General features: G+C 39.7%; 1 non-coding gene across 1 annotated transcript; it reads left to right on the forward strand.

Moving 5' to 3' along the window:
- The first annotated feature begins 7,684 nt into the window (after positions 1 to 7,684).
- On the forward strand, positions 7,685 to 7,788 carry LOC148561853 (small nucleolar RNA R71). Its single transcript, XR_015886521.1, has one exon. It is a non-coding gene; the product is annotated as a small nucleolar RNA R71 (small nucleolar RNA).
- The last annotated feature ends 2,381 nt before the right edge of the window (positions 7,789 to 10,169 follow it).

The following is a 10,169-nucleotide window of genomic DNA, read 5'->3' on the forward strand; positions in this document are numbered from 1 at the left end:
ATTCTGTAACATTCATTGAGCCAACTTAGTGATAATCAAATAATGGCACATGACTCAATAAATTGAAATTTCAGACTCATCAATCCTTCAGGCCCAATCCCATAAACCATGATATTCAATTGGGTTTCATACCAGAATGAGTTTAAGTTAATGTTTGTGCTCAAATACTAACTTAAACCACAATATTTTTGGTCCAGAAACCTTTTCCAAGAGTGGCGTTTAAGTTGCAGTTTAAGCTTAAACTGCAACTTAAATGCCAGACACTTCGAGTGAGGCCTTTTGTAGAAGCACGTTTAAGCTTCAGTTTAAGGTTAAACTGAAGCTTAAACGTGGAAATGGAAGAAGGCAGCCCTGGAGAGTCATGTAGTCGAACACGTTTAAGCTTCAGTTTAAGGTTAAACTGAAGCTTAAACGTGGATATAGGAAGGGCAGCCCTGGAGGTCGAACACGTTTAACCTCCAGTTTAAGGTTAAACTGGAGGTTAAACGTGGAAATGGAAGGAGGCTCCTGGAGGTCGAACACGTTTAACCTCCAGTTTAAGGTTAAACTGGAGGTTAAATGTGGAAGCTTAGAAGAGTAGCCCTGGAGGTGTCGAACACGTTTAAGCTCCAGTTTGAGGTCAAACTGGAGCTTAAACGTGGAAATGGAGAGAGCAACCCTGGAGGAGAGTTCTTGGTCGAACACGTTTAAGCTCCAGTTTGAGGTCAAACTGGAGCTTAAACGTGGAAATGGCTCCCTGGTGCTTTTCCCATTCTGGCGTTTAACCTCCAGTTTAAGGTTAAACTGGAGGTTAAACGTGGAACTCCTTCCTGAGTGGCATTGTCATTCTGGCGTTTAACCTCCAGTTTGAGGTCAAACTGGAGGTTAAACGTGGAATGCTTCTTTGGTGAGACTTTCCATTCTGGCGTTTAACCTCCAGTTTAAGGTTAAACTGGAGGTTAAACTTCAATTCCAGCATTCCTTAGCCTTCATGATTATGGCGTTTAAGCTCCAGTTTAGGCTTAAACTGGAACTTAAACTCCCATGTGATATTCAAGCTTCCTTTATTGATTTTGTTGCTTCCTTGCTTAGCCTCTTCTTCCCTGAAATCATCCAAACAAATACATCAAAGTCTTGCAAAATTTCATGAGAAATCTTCCATTCATAGCATTCAAGTAATATAACTAAAACTCATGGAATTTGCATCAAAATCATATTGTTTGGATGGTTCATTGCTTTGTTCTTCATTTAACCATTTTTGGTTACTTTAAGCTCAAGAAAATGCATAAAACCACTAAAACTAACAGAAAAATACTAGTGAAACTAGCCTAAGATGCCTTGGCATCACAACACCAAACTTAATACTTGCTTGTCCCTAAGCAAGTCCTGGGTTATTTAAGAAAAAAGTATGAAACAGAAAGCAATTACATTGGCTATATTAGCAAGCATTTGAAGTTCATCAGAAGGGTTTTATGCAGAAAGTTGCAGCATCACTTTTTCATTCTTATCAGGTAAGATTATCACTTTTTCATTGCATCCATCAAACACTGCTATGGCCTCTTGTTATTCTTATGTCCTTGGCACTTTCCTCTTCTTTGTTTTTCTTTTCTTTTTCTTAGAGCTTCTTTGCTCCTTTTTTTTGCTTAGTGTCATGTGTTGCACAAGCCTTTGGCATTTTCTTTTTCTTATCAGTGCACTACACATATCCACTTTAGGCATTTTAGTTCACATTTCTTCTTGAGACATTGGTGCCCAGCACCTCTTTGTGTGACTAAATGTTTTGTATTTAGGTTGCTCTTGATAATGGACTTTTGGTTGATAATCCCGGATTAGTTAACCCAAGTTACCAAGTGTTGAAACACTCCTCAGAACCTATTCATCCAAGCATATCCTTAATACATAAAAACCACAGGCATTTGTCTCAGAAGTTCAAACCATTGGTGCCTAGCTTATTTTCTCAATTTTTTTTCTTTTTGGTTGCCCTTTTTCAGTGGCTTTTTCTTCTTCCTTTTCTTTCTTTTTCATGGCCAAAGACATTTATTCATCAAGATCCATAGACAATTTTCAATTTCTACATAAGAATGATAATTCTACACTCTATTTCCAGTGATCTGACTAAACAATCAAGCATGCATACCACCACTTAATTCTACTTGATTTGTCACTAATTTAGCCAAGTTACTTTTGTTCAAACTTTTCTTTTATTTTTGGAAACAGAACAAGCATGGCAAGCATTTGTTTAAGAAGGTGGAGTTATATCCAAACATCTAGGCATTCACTTTATTCAAGGCAATAAACAGACAAATATACTAAAAACTTCACATTCCATAAAGATTCAACATTTACAGTTTAAACCAGAACAAGCATGCTTTTGTTTGCCCTTTTTAAAGAATTATCAAGGAACAATACCACCTTGTGAAATTCCTTGTTTTCTCTTTGTTGCCAGGAAACAATTTGATTTCCCTTCTTCTCCTAAATGTTGCTTCATGCTTTAAAATCCTTGTTTCCTTTCCTGCAAAGAGTGATGAAGTTGCTTGCTTCTCAAGCACTTGATTGGTTAGCTCAACTATGTGTGGGTAAGTATCTGAGTCTTAAGTTGGTGTGTGAACACCAAACTTAGTCTCCCACTTACTTCTCTGTGCTTTGAATCCTTGAGTTCTTTTTGGAATGAAGTGGCTGCTAAGGGTTTTAAGCATTTCTGTGACTGCTTAGAATGGTTGTTCTTCTCATATAATTCAAAGGTTGTTGTGTTCAGTTGATCTTTATGGTGGAACACCAAACTTAGAGTCACACATTCCCCTTTGAATTATTGATCCACGAATTCATTGTTTGGTGTGAAACACCAAACTTAATTCTTTGCAATGCACAGAAACTACTTCACCCTTTTTATTGAAACAATTAAAAGAAACAGCAAAAGGGTATTACCTCAGGTTGGGTTGCCTCCCAACAAGCGCTTCTTTAACGTCATTAGCTTGACGGTCAGCTTCCTCAGTTGAGGTGATATTTAACTTTGTCCTTCTCATCCACATCTCCCAAGTAATGTTTGAGTCTTTGGCCGTTCACAATGAAGGTTCGTTGTGACTTTTCTTCCATGATTTCTACTTGTCCATATTTGGAGACCTTGGTGACAAGGAATGGTCCAGACCACCTTGATTTTAGCTTCCTTGGAAATAGCTTCAGCCTAGAATTGTAGAGCAATACTTTTTGTCCTTCTTCAAATTTCCTTGGGGCTATGTTGCTGTCATGCTTCTTCTTTGCTCTTTCTTTGTAAATTTTGGCATTCTCATAAGCTTCCGCTCTGAATTCTTCCAACTCTTGAATTTGCAACATCCTTCTTTCTCCAGCAGCCTTGTTGTCCAAGTTCAAAAGTTTCAAGGCCCAGTATGCCTTGTGCTCCAATTCCAGTGGCAAATGGCAAGCTTTTCCATATACTAGTTGGTAAGGAGACATTCCAATTGGTGTTTTGAAAGCTGTCCTATATGCCCAAAGAGCATCATCTAGCTTAATCGACCAGTCCTTCCTCGAAGTTCCCACAGTCTTTTCCAGGATCCTTTTGAGTTCTCTGTTAGATATTTCGGCTTGCCCACTTGTCTGTGGATGGTATGGTGTGGCTACCTTGTGTTTGACTCCATATTTTAGAAGCAATGCCTCTAATGGTTTGTTGCAGAAGTGGCTTCCTCCATCACTGATAATTGCTCTTGGAACCCCAAAACGGCAAAAAATGTATTTTCTGAGGAAGTTCATGACTACCTTATTATCATTGGTTGGAGTTGCTATTGCTTCAACCCATTTGGAGACATAGTCTACTGCCACAAGAATGTAATTATTTGAGTATGAGGAGGGAAAGGGTCCCATGAAATCTATCCCCCATACATCAAACAATTCAAGTTCCAGAATGAATTGTTGTGGCATTTCATTTCTTCTTGGCAGGTTCCCCGCTTTCTGGCATTCATGGCAGTGCTTCACTAATTCTTTTGCATCTTTGAAGATAGTGGGCCAATAAAAACCACACTGCAACACCTTAGCTGCTGTTCTTTCTCCTGCAAAATGTCCTCCATAAGTGGAGCCATGGCATTCCCATAAGACTTCCCTTCCTTCTTCCTCGGATATGCATCTTCTGAGTATGCCATCGGAACATTTTTTGAACAAGTATGGTTCGTCCCAGATGAAGTATTTGGCATCATTTACCAATTTCTTCCTTTGATGTTTGTTGAATTCCAACGGTAAACTCCCAGTGGCCTTGAAGTTTGCTATGTCTGCAAACCAGGGTGCTTTGTGAATTACCATGAGTTGTTCATCAGGAAAGCACTCATTTATATGTGTGCTTTGTGCGCTTCCTTCTTCACATGGTATTCTTGATAAATGGTCTGCCACCTTGTTCTCTACACCCTTCTTGTCTTTGATTTCAATGTCAAATTCCTGCAACAAAAGAACCCATCTAATAAGTCTTGGTTTGGATTCTTGTTTAGCAAGTAAGTATTTTAAAGCTGAATGATCAGTGAAAACAATGACTTTAGATCCAATGAGATAGGATCTAAATTTGTCAAATGCAAAGACTATTGCCAAGAGTTCTTTTTCAGTGGTTGTGTAGTTCCTTTGGTTATCATTCAAGACTTTACTGGCATAATAAATCACATGTACCAAATTGTCTTTCCTTTGTCCTAACACTGCCCCAATAGCAAGGTCTGATGCATCACACATCAGTTCAAAAGGTAAGTTCCAATCAGGTGGGGCAATGATAGGTGCAGAGGAAAGTTTTTGCTTCAAAAGTTCATAGGCTAGCATGCAATTTTTATCAAATACAAAGGGTGTATCAGAGACAAGCAAGTTACTCAAAGGTTTGGCTATTTTAGAAAAGTCTCTAATAAACCTTCTGTAAAAACCAGCGTGTCCCAAAAAACTCCTAACTGCCTTGACATTATTTGGTGGAGGTAATTTTTCAATGAGTTCCACCTTAGCTCTGTCCACCTCAATGCCTCTATTAGAGATTTTGTGGCCAAGGACTATTCCTTCTGTGACCATGAAATGACACTTTTCCCAGTTTAATACTAGGTTAGTCTCTTGGCATCTCTTAAGCACCAAGGCAAGGTGGTGTAGGCAGCTAGGAAAAGAATCTTCAAACACAGAAAAATCGTCCATGAAGACCTCAATAAATTTTTCAATCATGTCCGAAAAGATGGACAGCATGCATCTTTGGAACGTGGCAGGTGCATTGCACAATCCAAAGGGCATGCGTCTATAAGCAAAAACTCCATATGGACAAACAAATGATGTTTTCTCTTGATCTTTAGGATCAACTACTATTTGGTTGTAGCCTGAATATCCATCTAAAAAACAATAGTAAGCATGTCCGGCAAGCCTTTCAAGCATCTGATCCATGAATGGGAGTGGGAAATGATCCTTTCTGGTGGCTTCATTAAGCTTCCTGTAGTCTATGCACATCCTCCACCCAGTGACGGTTCTTGTGGGTATGAGTTCGTTCTTCTCATTTGGCACCACAGTTATGCCACCTTTCTTGGGAACTACATGGATGGGACTAACCCATGGGCTATCAGAAATGGGGTAGATTACCCCTGCCTGCCATAACTTCATAACTTCCTTTTGTACCACTTCTTTCATGACAGGATTCAATCTTCTCTGAGCTTGGATGGAGGGTCTAGCATCTTCTTCTAACAAGATTTTATGCATGCATATGGATGAACTTATCCCCTTCAAATCGGCTAGGGTCCATCCAATGGCATCTTGATGAGTTTGTAGCACCTTGATCAATTCTTCTTCCTGTTCTTGGCTCAGGGCAGAGCTAATGATAACAGGATGACTCTCATCACTACCCAAGTATGCATACTTGAGATTAGGGGGCAATGCTTTGAGCTCAGGTTTTGGTGCTTCCTTCTCTTTTTTCATTCTCTCTGGCGTGCTTGGCATGGTTATTTCAGCAGCCTTGATGTCACTAACTTCAATATCCTTGGTTAACTCCTCCTCTGCCACTTCCTTTATTGTTTCCTCAAAAGTTTCTTGTACTGCAATGTCCACTACATCAACCCTCATGCATTCCCTTAGTGATTCTGATGGATAGCTCATTGCCTTGAATACGTTAAACACCAATTTCTCATCATGTAGTCTCAGAGTGAGTTCACCCTTTTGTACATCTATGATGGCTCCAGCAGTAGCTAGGAAGGGTCTTCCCAGAATTATTGAGGCTTTGGCTTCTTCCTCCATATCTAACACCACAAAATCAGCAGGAAATATAAAATCTCCCACTTTCACCAACAAATCTTCAACTATCCCATGAGGGAATTTAAAAGTTCGATCTGCCAATTGGAGGGCCATTCTTGTTGGTTTGGCTTCCTCAATCTTCATTCTTCTCATCATTGTTAGAGACATCAAATTGATGCTGGCCCCTAAGTCACACAAGGCCTTCTCCACCATGACTTCTCCTATGATGCAGGGAATTTGGAAACTGCCTGGGTCCTTCAATTTCTGAGGCAATTTGTGCTGAATGATGGCACTGCATTCTTCAGTTAACAGCACAGTTTCCTCATTTCTCCAGCTTCTCTTCTTGGTCATTAATTCTTTTAAGAATTTTGCATAGAGTGGCATTTGCTCTATTGCCTCAGCAAAGGGAATGTTGATTTGAAGCTTCCTGAAAATCTCCAAGAACCTGGAGAATTGGCCATCCTTTTCACTTTTCATCAAACGTTGAGGATATGGTACCTTAGGTGTATAAGGCTTCAGGACCTCTTTTTCTTTTTCTTTTGTTGCAGACGATGTAAAAGATTGTCCTTGTTCCTTATCTCTCACATTTTCCTTTGCTTCATCCTCTGCGGTTTCCTTTGAGATCTCCTTTAGATTTTTCCCACTTCTGAGGGTTATGGCCTTACATTCTTCCCTTGCAATAGCCTTGGCAGCATGAGAAACGCTTGTCCCAGGGGTTTGCTTAGACAAATACACAATTTGATTTTCTAGCTTCTGGATGGCAGCTCCTTGGTTTTGTAGGTTAGAATTTACTTCTTCCTTAAAAGCTTTCAATTCGGTTATGTCTTGACTCATGGTTACAAGCATTCCTTCTATCCGGTTTAATTGATCTTGAAATTGTTGGTTCGGATTAGGTTGGGTAGGTTGATTATTTTGGCCATGATATGATGGTTGGGGGTAAGTGTTTTGTGTGGCTTGGTATGATTTTTGGTTGGAGTTTTGGTATGTGGAATTGTTATGTTGGTTGTGGTTATAAGGTTTGTGGTTTTGTGGTTGGGTTTGTTGGTTCCCCCACCCAAAGTTTGGGTGATTTTTCCATCCTGGGTTGTAAGTGTTGGAATTTGGATCATATGATTGCCTTTGTTGGTTTCCCACATAGTTGGCCTCTTCCCAATCACCTCCTTCAATGCTTACTTCCTCTTGATCTTGTGTGTGTATTGCAGCCACTTGCTTTGTTTCTAATTGCCTAGTAAGCTCGGCTAGTTGCTTGGCAAACACCTTGTTTTGGGCTAGAATTGTATCAACATGGTTCAGCTCCATGACTCCCTTAGTGTTGTGCCTCTCTGATGCATAGTAGTACTCATTCTCAGCCACTGTCTCAATCACTTCAATGGCTTCTTCCACAGTCTTTTTCCTGTTCAATGAACCTCCTGATGAATGGTCTACAGCCTTCCTTGATTCATAAGAGAGTCCATCATAGAAAATATGCAATTGCACCCAATCATGGAACATGTCTGGTGGGCATTTCCTTGTCAAGTCCTTGAATCTCTCCCATGCCTCGTAGAGAGTTTCACCATCTTGTTGTCTAAAAGTCTGAACCTCAGATCGAAGCCTATTGACCTTTTGTGGGGGGTAGAAACGTGCCAGAAACTTGCTTTCCACCTCATCCCATGTTGTTAGACTCCCCCTTGGGAATGATTCCAGCCACTTAGCTGCCTTGTCCCTAAGTGAAAATGGGAACAAAAGCAGTTTATAGGCATCTTCCTGGACTCCATTGGACTTCACAGTGTCACAAATTCTCAAGAATTTTGTGAGATGTTGGTTGGGATCTTCATTAGCACTCCCACCAAATGAACAATGATTCTCCACAAGTGATATTAGCTGTGGTTTGAGTTCAAAATTGTTGGCCTGAATGGGTGGTTTCTGGATGCTGCTACCACAATTCCCAGAGGTTGGGTTTATGTATGAACTAAGAACCCTCCTCTCAGGAATGGCATTGTTTCCATCAGCTCTCTCATGGTTGTGAACTTCTCTATCCATGTTGAGGTCTAGAGCTTCCTCAAAATTGTCCTCAGATTCTCCTTCAGATTCCTCTTCTCCCACTACTCTCTTCCCTCTTGCTTCCCTTCTCAGTCTATGAAGCGTCCTCTCTGGTTCGGTATATGGAGGAGTTGATGTCTCTCCTCTCCTACCTGTCATACAAGAACACAGCACAGGCACAAACAAGTGAAATACTTTTGGTTAATGGAAGAGTATGGTTAGAGCAATTGAGGAATTAATTCAAACAGTTAGTGAGTCAGTGAGTTAGTTGCTTGAATTTAAAGGCATAAAGAAAGAAAGCATGTAACCGAGTGCAGAAATTAAAATTCAACAAGTAACTTGAACAGAATTAACAAAGCAAGAGAAATTGCTCAATCTAGTTAGCTTCCAATTGGAGAATTGTCAATCGAAAACCAACCCCCGGCAACGGCGCCATAAACTTGATGCGCATAAACTAGTTATGCTACGATTTAGGAAATTGCACGATCGGCAAAATTCCTTCCGGCAAGTGCACCGGTTATCGTCAAGTAAAAACTCACAATAGAGTGAGGTCGAATCCCACAAGGATTGGTTGAGTGAGCAATTCGGATTGGAAGTGTGTTCTAGTTGAGCGGAATCAAGATTGAGATGAGAATTGCGGAATGTAAAATTGGCGGGAAAAGTAAATGACAAGAAATTGAAAGGGCAGAATCTTAAATTGCATGAATTAAAGAGCAGAAACTAAATTGCTGAAATTAAAAGGGAATGGGGTGATTGCATGAATTAATTTGCAGAATGTAAAGAGAAGATGGAAATCAGAATTGGGGAATTCATTGGGTTATAGGAGATATTGAGATCTCCGAATCAAAACATGTTTATCTCTTCCTCAAGCAATGCGTTCATTGAATTTTGCTTGGCAATCTTATATGATTGGATCCCAATCCCTTGGCTCACCAATTCTCTCTAAAAATGAACAAATTCCCAATCCCTTGGTTTAAATGTTCATAAGAAGAGATGATGCTCGATCACTGATTATACCACACAGTTTCATGAACCACAATTTGGTAGGATTACATGTCACAATATCCATCCAAACCCCAATCCAATTCACTGTGAGAAAGCTTCTCTAGCATGAATCCTCCATTCCTTTCCCAAGGTTCCGAAGGATTCCAATTATGGGTAGTTTCTTTCCCAAGACAACTACTCAATGGAATTAGATCGAGAAGCTTTCTAACAAAATTCAAGAGAAAAGATTGAAGAAGAAGATAAACTATTATTGATTCATTGAATTACAATAGAGCTCCCTAACCCAATGAAAGGGGGTTTAGTGAGTCATAGCTCTGAATTCAATTACAAAGATATGAAAACTAGCTAAAAGTGAAAAGTAAAAGTTCAAAAAGTCCCCTTTTCTAACTTAAATTCTATCCTATTTATACACTTTCTATATTGAGCTTCTGTTGTGTTTCTTGGGCTTTGAGGCCTCTCCCTGCTTTCCTTTTGCTTTGGGTTTATGATCCATAATCTTGATGAGGCTGCTGATCCAAATTATGTAACATTCATTGAGCCAACTTAGTGATAATCAAATAATGGCACATGACTCAATAAATTGAAATTTCAGACTCATCAATCCTTCAGGCCCAATCCCATAAACCATGATATTCAATTGGGTTTCATACCAGAATGAGTTTAAGTTAATGTTTGTGCTCAAATACTAACTTAAACCACAATATTTTTGGTCCAGAAACCTTTTCCAAGAGTGGCGTTTAAGTTGCAGTTTAAGCTTAAACTGCAACTTAAATGCCAGACACTTCCAGTGAGGCCTTTTGTAGAAGCACGTTTAAGCTTCAGTTTAAGGTTAAACTGAAGCTTAAACGTGGAAATGGAAGAAGGCAGCCCTGGAGAGTCATGTAGTCGAACACGTTTAAGCTTCAGTTTAAGGTTAAACTGAAGCTTAAACGTGGATATAGGAAGGGCAG

The sequence above is a fragment of the Arachis ipaensis genome, chromosome B6 (assembly GCF_059453495.1).
Source record: "Arachis ipaensis isolate K30076 ecotype BB chromosome B6, ASM5945349v1, whole genome shotgun sequence".
In the NCBI taxonomy this organism is placed as follows: Eukaryota; Viridiplantae; Streptophyta; class Magnoliopsida; order Fabales; family Fabaceae; genus Arachis; species Arachis ipaensis.